The sequence below is a fragment of the Artemia sp. Qi Xiang Cuo genome, chromosome 13 (assembly GCF_049724085.1).
Source record: "Artemia sp. Qi Xiang Cuo chromosome 13, ASM4972408v1, whole genome shotgun sequence".
NCBI lineage: Eukaryota > Metazoa > Arthropoda > Branchiopoda > Anostraca > Artemiidae > Artemia > Artemia sp. Qi Xiang Cuo.
Window position 1 is genome coordinate 46,083,706 of NC_142806.1, and position 16,766 is coordinate 46,100,471.

Genomic DNA, 16,766 nt, shown 5'->3' on the forward strand with positions numbered 1-16,766 from the left:
TATATATATATATATATATATATATATATATATATATATATATATATATATATATATATATATATATATATATATATATATATATATATGTAGAATTGCATTATTATCTGAGCTTAGAAACTCGTTTTGCTGATTATAGAGGTAGGAACTTAAATTACATTTGCTAAAAACAAAAACCGCGTCTCAGATTTCAGCAAAAATAATTTTCGTTGTTAAGATACTCCAAATATTTTATTCAAAAGAAGCAAGCTTTTAAATAGAAAATTATTAAACAAAAAGAAAAAACTTAATTTTGTTTTTAAAAAAATCAGCTCCTTTTACAAAAGACCTAGACAAGTTTTTTTTTTCACACTAATAGTGAAAAAAAAACAGAACATAAAAGGACTGTTTAAATAAAATGATGGAATAAGGTACGTCTATATTCAAGGGTATCCAGGGGATGGGGGTCAGAATCCCTTCAATTCCATAAAAGATACAAAAATACACATATTTACAATCCGTGTTATTAGAAATCTTTCTTCTCACCCACGCCAGGTTTTTTTCAAGAATATTAAAAAAAATTAATGCAGAAACTACGGTTTTCGACTAAACCTTTAAGTTTTGCCTTAAACTTGTTTGTAAATAAACATTTAAAGTCTCAATTAAAGCTAAAAAAAAAATAGTAATGCTTTCCAAAAGTTTTTTTAGAGAACCTTAAGAGTTATTAAACCTAAAACACTCAGAAATTACTGTGAATGCATTAATGAGCCATCTATAAAATAAATAAATAATAATAATCAAGTTAAATTTAAAACAAATAGCCATTAATTAAAAAATGAAACCCAAAACGAAAAAATAAAAATAAAATGAATAACCAAGTCAAACTTAGAATTAACAGAAATTACCCCAAAAGAATCGAGTTACCCTCACTTTCAATAAATAATAATAATGCTACTGTATTGACAGCGATGCTTGATGTGTTACAATTATACAAACCTAAAATTTATCGAAAACTGAATGAACATAAAATTTATTTCTGCTTAAGAAATAAAACCATCATAATATTCAGTACTAAAACAATGGATCTTGTAGGTAAATCTATGGAAAAGTGTCAAAATTCTAATATAAAAACAGTAGATTTAACAATTAGAGCACAAAGAGGTTACAGTATTTCTCATGTCATTTTCGTGTTAATTGTGATTTCTTTTCAAGTGCATCCCCTTCTCCGCCAAACAAATTCCTACATCACCTAGGATTGGGTGAAAATACTCTATTATGGAAATTACAAAAAAGAATACATTAGAGGGCAAAGAAATTTGAAAAATATCCGCAAAATTACTTTTTGAAGCTTGTGATTCCTTAGGAAGAACTCCCCCACCCAGTATCCCGTACTAAGGGTCCAGCCTCTGTGTACCTAAACAAGTCTCACTAAGAAGATAGCACGCTATTTAAAAAACAAAAAAATTAAACTGCAAGCGGTTAAAGACGCATTTCAGCGGTTTATATCAGAGACAAACAATAATCTTGCCATTTACATAATAAAGCAATAATAGTGTAAAATAATTAGCATCAAGATAGTATCATGGAACGATGAGCACTAATCTTTTATGCCTAAATGTGCATGCACAGACATATCAGGCAGACTGTCACGACATCTTATGACAAATCAATTAATATTGAATGAGAAGGAAACATGGTTGGGTACATCAATATGACATCTGACTGCACAACGAGACATGGGGAAGCACGAGAAATATTTTAGTAGTATTAATAGCAGTAGTGGTAATAGTAGTAGTAGTCGCAGTCATAATCATAGTAGTAATGGCAGTCGCAGTCAAAAGTTGTCGCAAGGAGTTGCAGTATCAGTCATAAGTAGTTGCAGTTGCAGCTACAAGTAGCAGGGGTTACTAGTCACAAGCAGTAGCAGTCATACATACTCGCAGTCGAAGTTGCAAGTAGTCGCGGTTACAAGTTGTCGCAGTCGCAAGTAGTCAAAGTAGTAGTAGTAGTAGTAGAAGTCGTAGCGGCAGTAGTTCCAGTAGTAGCCCTGAAAGTTCCAAATTTATAATCTTAAACGTTCCTAAGATATTAAAGATAGCCCATTTTGATAAACTGGATACATATAGTGTCTTTTTTAGTTCAACATTCCCCTAAGTTTCATCTCAAAAGCCTTAGGCTTTTCGGATACATCCATGATCAAAATTCCCCCCTCCCAACAATAAACCCTATATGTGAAAAATTGACAAATCGCATAGCCTAAAACCTTTGTCCCATGTGCTTTGGGGGTTCCTGTCATCATTGAAAATAGTTATTTGACCTTTCGACTATTTGGGACAAAATGGCGGTCTCAAAATTTGTATCAGTGCTGAGGTGGGGAGGGCCTCTAAAAAGGCGAGGAGCGATTTACCCTCCAATCACTTGACTCTTAAAGAGAGCACTAGAACTTTCAATCTCTAATCAAATGGGTCCACTTGAACTTTCAATGACAACTCCTATCATACGAAGTGGTCTAGTGAAGAAAAACGCCGAAACCATATCGCTCTTTACTTAGAGACGCTCTTTACTATTGCACTACCTAATATTCGTAATTTTGAGAAACAAATATTTTTTTTTTTGTAAATACAAGTTTGAAAAAAATAATTCTTAAGTTGAAAGTAGAGAGCGATATTAAAACTTAAAACTAACAGGAATTACCGAATTATGGGTATCTGCTGGTCACGTCAAATCCCTTGTTATACGTTTAATTTTAATTTGCACTTTAAAAAGACAAACCTCACATTTAAGCGCGTGGTTTTAAGAAACAATCAAATTCTAGGTCCTGCTTTTGGATTAATTTTTTTTTTCGACTGAAAGTAAGGAGCAATATTACAACTTCAAACTAACCGAAGTTATTCCGTATACAAGGGGGGCTGCCCTTTCCTCAACCTTTGCTCTTGACGCTAAAGTCTTGAAGTCCTTTAAGAAATACTTCTCATTCAAATTCAACGGCCCTTGTGTTTGAACCACAGTTCATATAATTATCTGTGATAATTATATAAACTGTGGTTTGAACAGTCTTTCTCGAAGAATTGAGACACAAAGTCAAACTTAGCGTAAAGAACAAGGGTTGAGAAAAGGGCCGGCCATCTCGCATAGGGAGTAAGTTTTGTTCGTTTCAAGTTTCAATATTGCTCAATATAACTTTCAGTTGACAAACTTTTGTTTAAGTTTGTTTTATTTAATTGTTGACCGTTTTTCAGATCCTTGCAGGAAATCCAATCCTCCCGTGCAAAATTCCCTCTGGAAAATTTCCTCTGGTAACTTTCCTACCCATAAAAATTTTCCCAGCAGAAATCTTCCACCCTGAAAAAATTCTATATATTTGGGAATGACAAATACTATATGTCAATTATGGACCAACTGCATAACTTAACATCCTTTCCCTAGGGGCTTCGGGGGACGGGGGTGTCATGTCATCCCCAAAGGCATAGTTACTGAAACTTTCAATCAAGACTGTATCCAGGATTTTTTTTTTTTTGGGGGGGGGGGGTACTCGAAGATTTTTTTCGGGGGGGGGGGTGCACAAAAAAACTCAAAAACGCATAAAAAATTTCCTTATATTCATTTTGTTATGTTTTTATGAGTCAGACAAACATTTCGAGGGGTCGGGGGATCAAACTCCCCTAGCCCCCCCCCCCTGGGTACGGCCTGCTTTCAACTATGCTGAATCAAAATAGCTATCTCAAACTTTTTTAACAGATGTCTTTACGGGGGAAAAGGGACGTGGGAGGGGAGCTAGTTGCCCCCCCCCCCAATCTTTTGGTCCGTTAAAAAGGGCAATAAAACTTTCCTTTGGAATAAGCCCACTCAAAATCTTCTAGGACCGTCACCCCCCCCCCCCCCAAAAAACCCAAAAAAAACAAAAAAACACCCATCTATGATCTCTCTATGAATCTCTAGAGGAGCGTGAAACCTCAACAGTAAGGTTCTCTGATATGTTGAACCTTATGGTGTGATTATCAATAAGATTACTGCACTTTTGAAGGGGTGTTTTTTTTTTTTGAAAATCAGACGAAATTTCTCAGGCTCGTAGCTTTTGATGAGTAGAAATAAACTTAATAGATTTTATATATTTTAAATCAGCATAAAAATTCAATTTTTGAATTGAAAAAAAAAATCCATTGTTACTAAAATTCCGTTTTATAATTTCGGGCTACTATGGGCCGAATCGCTCCTTACTTACTGTTCGTACCATGAACTGTTTGAAAGCAAAAGAACAACAAAACATTCATAATTTGTTACCATTATGTCATATTCGATAGATAGGGATAGGTACGGATTAAAGCGTGGGTTCAATTTTAGCGTAAATTTGGAGGTCACTGTTAGGAAGTCACAAAAGTTCCCATACACTAAATGTACTTTCACTTTGAGTCACCTTATACTTCTTTTGAAAAATACTTCTTTCGAATTTAGTCTTTGTAACTATGAAGATTGTTTACTACGAAAAAAAAAGAAGATCGGTATTCTAATACTTTCTTTCTACTATCCTTCACGGAGAAGATCAACTTGTTACTCCATAAAATCAACACCCCCTCCGGGTTAAAAACGATGGCTGTGTTTAAGAAAGCTTCTCCTGATTATAACAACATAATCCCATTCAAAAGGATTTGCCGTTCCTTTTAAAAATAGTTCGTTTTCGGAATTTTGATACCAATAGATACATCACTAGAATCAAAGTTTTATGCTGATTCGAATACATAAGTTTCATTAGGTTTAGTCTTACCCATCAAAAGTTACGTGCCTGAGAAAATTTGCCTTATTTTCGAAAAAAAGAGGGAAACATCCCCTAAAAGTCATAGAACTTTAATGAAAAATACACCATCAGAATCAGCGTATCAGAAAACCCAACTATAGAGGTTTCAAGCTCCTATCTGCAAAAATTTGGAATTTTATAAATTTTTTTTTGGCCAGAAGAAAGATCACGGATTTGTGTTTTTTTTTCTCCTAGGGGTGATCGCATCGATCACCCCTATCGTGAGAGGGCTCATTCAAACGAAAATTAAAAGTTCTAGTGCCCTTTTTAAGTAACCAAAAAATTGGAGGGCAACTTGGCCCCCTCTCACGCTCATTTTTTTCCTGAAGTCAACCAATGAAAATTTTTAGATAGCCATTTTGTTCGGTATAGTCAGAAATCTAATAAATATGTCTTTGAGGATGACTTAATCCCCCAGAGTTCCCGGGGGAAGACCTGCAAGGTTATGAACTTTGCCCATTGCTTACATATAGACCATATAGTATTGGTTAATGGGAAGTATATAGACGTTTCAGGAGGGATTTTTTCTGGTGGGGGGTCGGAGGATGGGGTTAAGGGGGAGGATCTTTCCATCTCCAATCTTTCCACAAGCCGGATTTCCTATAATTATTTAAACAACGCTCAGAAACTAAATAAAAAAAAACAGTTTTTATCAACTGAAAGTAAGGAGCAACATTAAAACTTAAAACGAACAGAAATCATTACGTATATGAGGGGGTTCACTCCCTAGTCAATACCTCGCCCTTTACGCTAAAGTTTTTTTTTTAGTACTTTCAAAAGAGCTATCTATTCTAATTAACCGGCCTGTGTGATCAGGGGTATATGATTTTAACAAAACTTAAACTTTAGCGTAAAAAGCGAGATATTGACTTGGGGGCAAACTCCCTAATATACGTAATAAAAACATACGAATATAGAATTTTGTTACGTAAGTTAATTCGTGAGTTACGTTAAACAAATTTCGAGAAAGCCATTTAGCAAAAAAAAGTAAAATTAATGTGCAAATTTAATTTTAATTATTCATGTACGGTGAGCCAAAATCAAAGCTGCATTAATTCAAAAACGTTCAGAGATAAAATTTAAAAAAACAAGTTTTTTTAACTGAAAGTAAGGAGCGACATTAAAACTTGAAACGAACAGAAATTATTCCGTATATGAAAGGGGCTGTCCCCTCCTCAACGCCTCACTCTTTACGCTAAAGTTTGAATCTGTCACACAACTTTATTTTTTAAATCAATAAAAAACTTTAGCGTAAAGAGCGGGGTGTTGGGGAGGGGACAGCCCCTTTCATATACGGAATAATTTCTGTTTGTTTTAAGTTTTAATGTCGCTCCTTACTTTCAGTTTAAAAAAAACTTGTTTTTTTTTATTTAATTTTGTGAGAGAACGATCTCTCAATTCGACAGGATTGTGCAAGAGACTTTTGACTCTATGGGGGGAAAGAGGGGTCAAATTAGGAAAAAAGCGATCTTTAGGTATCGTTTTACCGTAGAATAGGCTAAAATAGTGAGTGCTGAAGCAAGCAGAGGCTTGAAATTCAATAGCATGTTCAGAAACAAGCGATCAAGATTCATTTCTAGAGATTTGAGTTTGTGATATTTTTCTACCTACTCTTTGTTGTCTGAATGGCTTTACAAACAAACACCAAGCAACTGAAAATAAGCAAATAAAAAACATAATATAAAGAAACAATTTACAAAAATCTATGAAAAGGGCCCAACCTACAATTACTCCCTTTAGCTGGACCTAATTACTCCCCCTCCTCTCTTTAAATCTCTCTGTCGTTATTGAAGTGAACTTATTCATGTTTTCCATTGCAATAAAGGATTTGCAAAGGATCAAAAAAAAATCAAGTTACCCAGAAAGGAATAAAAATCATATATCCGTTTAGTTAGCTAATTGCATCTCTAGAGCTCAGTAACCTCTCAAACTCCTGATCGATATCGATTTTCAGCAGCAAAACAGAGAAGAAGAATTTAACGAACAATTGGAACCTTTTATTGGGACTCTTCTATAGTCAATATAATAGCGTTCGCTTAAAAGAGCAATATGTTATCATCTATGCGGTATAGTTTCGCTTATAATAATATCTTGTCTAGCTTGGCTGTGGTATTGCTTAGTCTTTACAGTGGTGTCAATTGGGAGGGGGTAATACTTAAAAATACCTTCTTTTTTTTTGGGGGGGGGTATTTTCATTGAAGATTGTCTTTTTGGTATTTTTCATTGAAAAACGAAAAAAGGACGAACTCCCCCCCCCCCCGATTTTAAAGATTTTCTTTAAGACTGTGTCCCTGTTTGGGGTTCTCCTTTTAATGAAATTATCCAAATGTAATTCCGTATTATATGGTACACACTCGAGAAGTGAACTTTAGTTGCTAATGAAATAAAACAAAATATAATGAAAATACAATACTTAAGTAACAAAATTATGGAAACTACAATAAAGAATTATGTTACACGGTAAAAAAAAACGTACTTTCACGTTGGCAGCATTGTTTCACATTTGTTCAGCGTACTTTCTAGTTGTTGGATTAGCGTGAAAATACACTTTTTTAGTGTATATGTACTTCTGACGTACAGTTACATTCCTCGGTATTTTGCTGTCCTGGTATCATGCTTTAATTAAAATAAGCACAAGAGTTGCTAGTCAATAGCTCCTCCCAGAACACTCAACGAGTTTAACTGACTGACCTGACCTTTGAAGGCCTCTATAAATATGTGTATTGTAGATGTGAAACCTTACAAAACTGATATTCTACTTAAGAGAATTACAAAAAAGTTGCTTTCAGCCTCAAAACTTTAGTTAATCCCAATATACAAGGTCTTTAAGATATTCAAATACATTTCCTAAATTTCGAAAAAAGAAACCATTGATATGGCTCAAAATTCTACTCAAATGACAGGAATAGCATTTTCAAAACTAAAGCCAGAGAAAAAGACACTTAAAATTAAGGTAAAATGTTGTTTGTCAAAATTTCAATAAACTTATCATGTAGGCAAATTTCAGGAGCCTCTAGAGGGAGAAGTAGTGGAGGTAGGTACTTCAAAATACCTTCCCGGGACATACTTTAGCCTGTAGACCCATCCCTGAAAGCTTCATTTTCCTATTTTTACCCCTTTCCAAAATAGCCAAATGTAGCTAAAGCAGAATTTAACCCATAGAATTAAACTATGCTCTCTGTGATTCTAGGCGTTTACCCCTCCCAATAAAACACCCCCGCGGAAAATACCCCGCAGGGCATAATATTCCCACAGGGGGGGGGGGGGATAAACGCCGGCCATCACTCTCTGTACAGTGGCATCCAGTTGTGAAATCAAAAGGGGATTCCTATCAGAAAACACTTATAATGCACTATTTATATACATAAAATTCTATTAATAAGATTGTCATGTTTCTTTCCATTTTTATATGTTGTCAAATAGTAATTAGATAATATATTAATCTGACTGTTAAAGGAAGGAGAGAGCCGGTGTTTACCCGCTGGAAAATACCCCCTCTCCCACGGGAAAACAGTGGGAAGATAACTTTTGGGAAGAATTTTCTCTCCAAAATTTTTCCCGGGGGGGGGGGGGTAAATGCCAGCCACCGCTCTCTGCAAAGTGGCGTCAGTTTGTGAAATTAAAAAGGGAAGAGGGTTGCTATCAGAAAACACTTTTATAATACAAACTTTTATTTTACAATATTCATAAAAATTTTACTAATAAGATTTTCATGTTTCTTTCCATTTTTATATATGCTGTTAAATACTTTTTAGATAATATATTTATCCGACTGTTAAAGGGGGGGGAGCCGGTGTTTACCCACTGGAAGATATCCCCATCGTCATGCTGACTTACTCACAGGCTTACTTACCGTCATGCAGAGGTTTGTTATATAAATCAAGGAGGCACACTTGTGCCTCTATAAAGAGGCGACCCACCACAATGTTAAGCGATTTCCGATCCTAGCGGTCGCAGAGAGACAGCGGGGATCGCATTTTGTAGCCCAAGCTCCAACTAAGAAACGTGCAAAATTTACCCCCCTCCGACTTTATCTTCATGGGTAAAAGTAGGCCGGAAGTTTCGACCCTCCGACCACAGCCCCCCTTTAACGTTGTTCGATTGGGCTGAAATTTAGAGGTCAATTTTTCCTGGGGCCCGGTAGCTTATCTTCGAAATTTCAGCTCAATCCGATCACTCCTTACCTGTTTTCTAAAAACCAGATATAGCCACTTAAAGTTCATTTCTCTTTTTTTTTTTATCAGCCACGCCTACAGGCCACAGTTGGCACCGGATCCTAGTGAATGAAGACTCATTCGAAGCGGAATTCGACCTGTTAGGGCCTTTTGATATTTTCAGACCGAAAAAATTATCCCCCGAATTTACACTTACGAAAAACCTCGTTTTCCTATAAGAGCCCATGTTAAATTTTCCCACCACAGCCCCCCTTTAACGTTGTCCGAACGGGCTGAAATTTAGAGGATAAGCTTTCGTGGGGTCTGGAAGCTTATCATCGAAATTTCCGCTCAATCTTATCACTCCTTCCCTGTTTTCCAAACACCAAATATCAGGTTTTGTGGGAATTTGCTTGCGTCAAAAATACAACACACAGAATAAAAAAAATGTAATGTTTCTTTGGTGCAGTGGCCACTACTCCTGACTATCAGGCGAATGACCCGGGTTCGATTCCCCGTCAGAGAAATTTTTTTTACATATTGAATTTAAAGTTTAAAAAAGAAACTCAGTTTCTTTTTTAAATCCAATCTATTAAATCCTTCGGCTCAACAGGCGTCTCCAGAAGAACTCTTTAAAGAGGCACAAGTGTGCCTCCTTAATCTTAAAGAGCAGGGGGTTTGGGGGGCGGCAGCCCCCAACTTTAACTCCTGACACGATCAGCTAACAGTTAGTCAAGCAATAATAAGTAATAAACTGTACAAAAATGTGCAGAAATTATTGAAAAACACTACGTTTTCTAAAGAGTTAAAGAGGCTGAGTCAAAAGTTCGAACTTTAAAACTTACAGGGGTTAGGACGTACAGTTGGGGGGCTGCCGCCTCCCAAACTCCCCGCTTTCGCAGCCTTTAAATAAAAAAATATTTTTTTAAACTGAAAGTAAGGAGCGACAATAAAAGTTAAAACGAACAGAAATTATTCCGTATATGAAAGGGGCTGTGCCCTCTTCAACGCCTCGCTCTTTACGCTAAAGTTTTTATTGTTTAAAAAAAGAGTTGTGAGAAAGTCAAACTTTAGCGTAAAGAGCAAGGCGTTGAGGAGGGTACATCCCCTTTCACATGCGGAATAATTTTTGTTGGTTTCAAGTTTTATTGTGGCTCCTCTTTTTCAGTTTAAAAAACTTTTTTATTATTTAAAGTCTGCGAGTGCAGGGGGGTTTGGGGGGGGCAGCCCCCCAACTGTACCTCCTAATCCCTGTACGGTTTAAGGTTCGAACTTTTGACTCAGCCTCTTTAACTCTTTAGAAAACGTAGTTTTTTTCAAATAATTTAATTGAATAGAATAACTTTCATCTATAAATATACAATTTTTCCAGCCTACTTAAATACTGCTCATACCTCTAAAAAGCAAATTTGGTCGAATTATGCATTTTTCTAAATTCTGAATCTACCAAGAGCCACAAGATGGGCTTTCACTTCGAAGTCTGACCGTTTTCCCAAAGAAGCAAGCAATTTTTTAAATCATATTGATCAGTTTTAGATTACTTCAAATTTTGCAAGTTGTAACTTCTGTTTCGAGCATGCAATCCTTTGCCGAGTGGAAGCCATCCTAGCCGGCGTGACTCTGTAAGCTCAGCCAGAGTCGACCCAGCTCTAAATGGGTACCAGGAGAAATCTGGGGAAGGTAAACAGGAAGGGTGTGCGAAAGCACAGGATGGTTGGCCCCCAATCCCCCATTGCACCTCCTGGCTGACGGGCCAAGAAACGGAGATCAGCACCGCCGGTAGGGACTGTAAAGTCCAATGCCGTATTTTTTTTTCTTTTTAATCCTTTGCTTTTAAGCAAGATCTCAACTCCACGCAAAATTTTGAAAAATCATTCGTAAGTCCTAACTTAAAATAAAAACCCTCACCCCACTCCTTCTTGATTCCTGCATAAAACCTCAGGGAAACTGAGCTATCGTTTCGGGTCTGTATTTCATGGCCTCCTTAAACTCTGCTGGACTAATTTTGCAACCTGTCCTACTTCCATCTTGCTAAAAATATCCTAGCCCACAACAATTTTAAATCACTTTTGCTTGATGTGATCAAGGAGTCATCCCTCTTTTATATTCTAGGTCTTCCTCCGGAAATAACATCCTGTCTACGCTACTGCCGTTGCTGGAAATTTCTGTCGTACTTGTCAAAGTAATATTAATCACAGCTTGACCTAACCTGAATGCTATACATACTGACATTATTCTCCCACTGAATAATTACTTATTGTTACGAAAAACCCTTCATGATTGTAGTAACCTTATGAACTGTCTTTGCAAGTATGTCGCCAAGATGGACCCTATGAAGAAAGCCCTCCTACCAGCAAAAATCAGAGTGTTTTTAAACAAACTGTAAAATAATTTTTCTTGTCTTTTTTTGTAATTTTTTATTCAAATATTTGGGTATATAAATAATAAAGAAATAATTCGATTCTTTTTTTCTATTTCTGTAGTGTTTGGTCGGATGGTCGTGTTTTTAAGTTGATACCAATTAGTCAAAATCGGAGAAAAGATCAGTGATAGGCCGAGACTGTTTGTGTTGTTTTTTTTTTTTCTCGTCATGTAGTTGTTTTTTTGTGCACCGTTTTTAGTATACTGGGTAGGAGCAACTGCGTTGGACATAGTAGAGGTTTCCTTGGCATGTTCCCTTTGAATTTGAACATTGTATGGTACGATGGATCAAGGTCTTTTCGCACTTTTTTTTCTACTGCCATTTGACTTGATATTTTCCCCAGAAATCTGGATTTGTTTTAAAATCCAGCCTTTACATTAGGATTCGATTGTGGTACACCTGTCAAATTACTGTTTTCCAGTCGTTTGACAACCCGTTTGCTACTGGAAACGATTTAATTGTAATACAGCTGTTAGATTATAGACTATTTTTACAGATTATAGACTATTTTTACCAATTGTTAAACAATTATATTGGTTTTAATAGTTGTACATATTCCTATTGAATATGTCAATTAATCAAATTGTAAAATCTGCAATTCAAAATTTCAAATCAGGACCCTCCCCACTCCAAAAAAATTCTTCTGTCCCAACCACAAAAAATCACGTGCCCCCCTCCCAAAAACACCCTGTATGGGTTGCCCCGCCCTTAACGGCTAATCATTATCCATTTGCGCTAAAGAAGTGTAATTGTACGCTAAAAAAGCAAGACGCGGAGGCTTTGTTGAAAGGCAGAAATGAAAGGGAAGCCCACGCCTCTCACGCCAAACCACAGTTTATAGAATTATCCAGTAAGTTTATCGCAGATCATTTCTGGTCTTCAGTCTCGCCGCGAACAAAAAGCTCCTCCCACTTGTTTGTGCAGTTATGTATCAGTGTGTTTGCGTCAATCAATGAGAAATGGTTACAAAATGCATTATTCGTAATAGCGGGTTTCGTCTTATTTCCGATTGTTTCGCGTCCAAGAGAAATCTGACTTGTCTACCCGTGAAAAGATCTAATGCCGCTTATGTTTCTACGTTCTTCGGAGCACTTGCACCTCGGTCTGGGTTTTTATAATGGGTGAGATAGGGAATGATCATACTGTTAATTCTATAAACTGTGCGCCAAACCAACGAAAAAGCCTCTACGCTAAATGACTGTAGTTTCGCAACAGAAGAGGGTCATTTACGTTGAAAAAGCGTAATTTCAAGATCACAGGGATTGGCAGTGACGAATACAGTGGGTCAGCCGATAATATTAAAATAGCCACAATGTACGTTAGAAGACCTTCTTTTTAATCCTCTGACTGAAAAATGCTGAATTAGCGTCCGTTTGTAAAAGTACGCTTTTTAGCATAAGGTCCACTTGTTGCACTATGATTTAGCGTAAAAGTACGAACGGATTTTTCTTACCGTGTAGGGGGCCCGGACAGAACGCATTATACTAAATACCTAACCTAACCAAAATGCCAACTAAATATTTAATTAAAATATGGGTACAATGTAGATTTCCACCTGGCCGAAGCTAATTGTCTGGTATAAAGACCGTGAAAACCGGTTATTGTCTCATCTTCACGATCCAAATTCTCGAGTGTGTACGATATAATAGAAGACTAAGAAGTACCATTTCTATGGGGCCCCCGTACCAAACAGCTTTTTCTGGTAGGTATTCAGGTCATTACACCTTTGCCGGGAGGAACGAGTATAACTTGATTGGTGATTAGGATTTGAATAAAAGGAAACAGTTTTTTTTTCTTGTTTAGCATTTGCAAAAAAGGGGTAATTAGTGAGTGGAAAATTTTTTAATGCATTTACAATCGGAGATGTTTGATTAACCTTTGCAAAAAAAGGGGTAAGGGGATTTGTGAATTGGAGGAGATGCCATGATTATGTACTGTATAATACACAAGTGATGTTTTGGAGCGTATTGTCAATTTAACGAGAAAATGACTGAAGTGTTTTGAGGGAGATGGGTTGCATGGAGGGTTGAGTTGTATGAGAGTTCAGTTAAAGGGGGTACAGTTACACGGGTGTTTCGGTTATACAGGGGTTCAGTTACACGGGGGTTGAGTTAAATGGGGATTGAGTTTCACGAGAGTACGAGAAAATGACTGAAAAGTGTTTTGAGGGAGATGGGTTGCATGGAGGGTTGAGTTGCACGCGAGGTCAGTTAAAGGGGGATACAGTTACACGGGGGTTTCGGTTATACAGGGGTTCAGTTACAAGGGGGTTCAGTTGCACGGGGATTGAGTTAAATGGGGATTGAGTTCCACGAGAGAAGTGCTTTTGTCGTGGTTTAGCTTGTCACAGTTTTAAAAGAGCTTTAAGGGGTTTGAGAGACTCAGTTGCCTAATTCCGTGTGGTTTTTCTTCACTTGGTGGTCATTAAAAACGAAATTTTTGTGATAAATAAGTACTTTTTGTATATTTTAAAAGAGCTTTACGTAGATTGAGAGACTCAGTTGCCTAATTCCGTATGGTTTTTCTTTACTTAGTGGTCATTAAAAACGAAATTTTTGAGATAAATAAGTAGTTTTTGTTTAATTTAAATTAGATTTTAGGGAATTGAGAGAGTCAGTTGCCTGAGTCCGTGTGGTTTTTCTTTACTTGGTGGTCATTAAAAAATAAATTTGTGTGTTAAATAAGTAGTTTTTGTATCTTTTAAAATATACTTACATGGATTTATAGACTCAGTTGACTAATTCATTGTTTTTTTCATTTAATTTGTGGTCATTAAAAAAGAAATTTTTGTGTTAAATAAGTAGTTTTTGTATCTTTTAAAAGAGCTTTAAGGGGTTTGAGAGACTCAGTTGCCTTATTCCGTGTGGTTTTTCTTAACTTGGTGGTCATTAAAGACTAAATATTTGTGTTAAATCAGTAGTTTTTGTATCTTTTAAAAGGGCTTTACGGGGATTGAGAGACTCAGTTGCCTAATTCCGTTTGGTTTTTCTTTACTTGGTCGTCATTAAAAATGAAATTTTTACGTTAAATAAGTAGTTTTTGTATCTTTTAAAAGAGCTTTAAGGGGTTTGAGAGACTCAGTTGCCTGATTCCGTGTATTTTTTTATTTTCTTGGTGGTCATTTGTTGCATCTTTTAACAGAGCTTTACGGGATTTGAGTGACTCAGTTGCCTAATTCCGTGTGGTTTTTCTTTACTTGGTGGTCATTAAAAAAGAAATTTTTGTGTTAAATAATTAGTTTTTGAATCTTTCAAAAGAGCGTTCAGGGGTTTGAGCGACTCAGTTGCCTGATTCCGTCTGATTTTTCTTTACTTGGTGGTCATTAAAAACGAAATTTTTGTGTTAAATAAGTAGTTTTTGTATCTTTTAAAAGAGCTTTAAGGGGTTTGAGAGACTCAGTTGCCTGATTCCGTGTGATTTTTCTTGAGTTGGTGGTAATTAAAGACTATATTTATTTGGTAATTAAGTAGTTTTTTTATCTTTTAAAAGAGCTTTACGGGGATTGAGAGACTCAGTTGCCTAATTTCTTCACTTGTTTGTCATTAAAAACGAAATTTTTGTGTTAAATAAGTAGTTATTGTAACTTTTAAAGGAGCTTTACAGGGTTTGAGAGAATCAGTTGCCTAATTCCGTGTGATTTTTCTTTACTTAGTGGTCATTAAAAACGAAATTTTTGTGTTAAATAAGTAGTTTTTGTATCTTTTAAAAGAGCTTTACAGGGATTGAGAGATTCAGTTGCCTGATTCCGTGTGGTTTTTCTTTACTTGGTGGTCATTAAAACAAAAATTTTTGAGTTAAATAAGTATTTTTTGTATCTTAAAAGAGCTTTAAGGGGATTAAGAGACTCAGTTGCCTGATTCCGTGTAGTTTTTTCTTTAATTGTTGATAATTTTTTGTATCTTTTAAAAGAGCTTTACAGGGTTTGAGAGACTCAGTTGCCTAATTCCGTGTGGTTTTTCTTTAATTGGTGGTCATTAAAATCTAAATTTTTGTGTTAAATAAGTAGTTTTTGTATCTTTTAAAAGAGCTTTACGGGGATTGAGAGACTCAGTTGCTTAATTCCGTGTGGTTTTACTTTACTTGTTGGTCATTAAAAACAACTTTGTTTTTTAAATAAGTAGTTTTTGTATCTTTTAAAAGAGCTTTACAGGGTTTGAGAGACTCTGTTGCCTGATTCCGGGTGGTTTTTCTTTACTTGGTGGTCATTAAAAACGAAATTTTCGTGTTAAATAAGTAGTTTTTGTATCTTTTAAAAAAGCTTTACGGGGATTGAGAGACTCAGTTGCCGGATTCCGTGTGATTTTTCTTCTTTTCAGTAAAGACACTCGATATCCTAAGTGTCTAATTCAAACTTTTTTAAAACTTCGAAATTTTTCAACTTTATTTATTTTTTTCTTTTTGTACATAACTTAAAATGTCAAAATATGCTTACAGTTCTAACAATTGCGCTCTGTGATTGGTCAGAGACACGATGTGATTTCCCCATCGGCATTCTATGACAGGTTATTGACATTACCTAATCTATTGCATGTATTAAATCAGTATTTTTTACGCAGTGGAACTATAAACACATAAGTCATATCTTTAAAAAAAAGTAAAGATGGAGCATTTTAATAAAGTGTGTTTACATAACAAGGTTATTTTAGCATTGAATGCTGACAAAGAGAAGTATTTAAACTTTGAAACAAGTACAGGTGGTAGCACTATTGGAAATGTGTGCATGCATTGTCATGACAGTAAGGAATTAAATTTTTTTGGAATATCGAAAAAATTCAACTCTTATGCTGATGGTTATGTAAGATAGAGATCTCCAAATAAGCTCATTCTCAAACAGAATACCAGCATAAAAATGATCGTTGATGATGGGTGGCAACTTATTACTGATGCTGTAGTAAATGCAGTAAATCACGATACATAAAATTACAACCAGCCAATTAGTAGCATTCAATGGAATGTCAATAAAAGACGTGCAGGCTCTCTTATAAATAATGTAAACAATATTGTATCTGCATATCAAAACTTTTACATGTGTAAAAATAATGTGTTAATAGAGAGTGAAATTGTCAGAAAAATAAAAAGGGCAATGTCAGGAAATATCACTATGGAATATAAAGATGAATCGATGAAAAACAAAGCAGCAGCAAACGTTACTGCCATTGGTCAAACAGTCAATGAATCAAATAACACCAAAGACGAAAAGCATATTGAGCCTTTTGATGAGACACCAGTAAAAATTGTGTATGACTCAAAATGTAATAATGATTATTTTACTGATTACGAACTAAGAGAAGACAATAGCTATAATATCAAGAGAGAACATGGTGAACTATTTTAGGGAACAGATTCAAAATGTCCAAAGTTAATCATTGATATTAATAATGTATCATAATATAATTTTTTTATTAATATTCTACATAGC

The 16,766-nt window shown here is 35.6% G+C and overlaps 1 protein-coding gene across 3 annotated transcripts in view; it reads right to left on the reverse strand.

Annotated features, from left to right (window-relative positions):
- The window catches only part of DIP2 (disco-interacting protein 2), a 298,193-nt gene that overhangs the window by 233,126 nt on the left and 48,301 nt on the right, over positions 1 to 16,766 (reverse strand). The window lies entirely within an intron of this gene.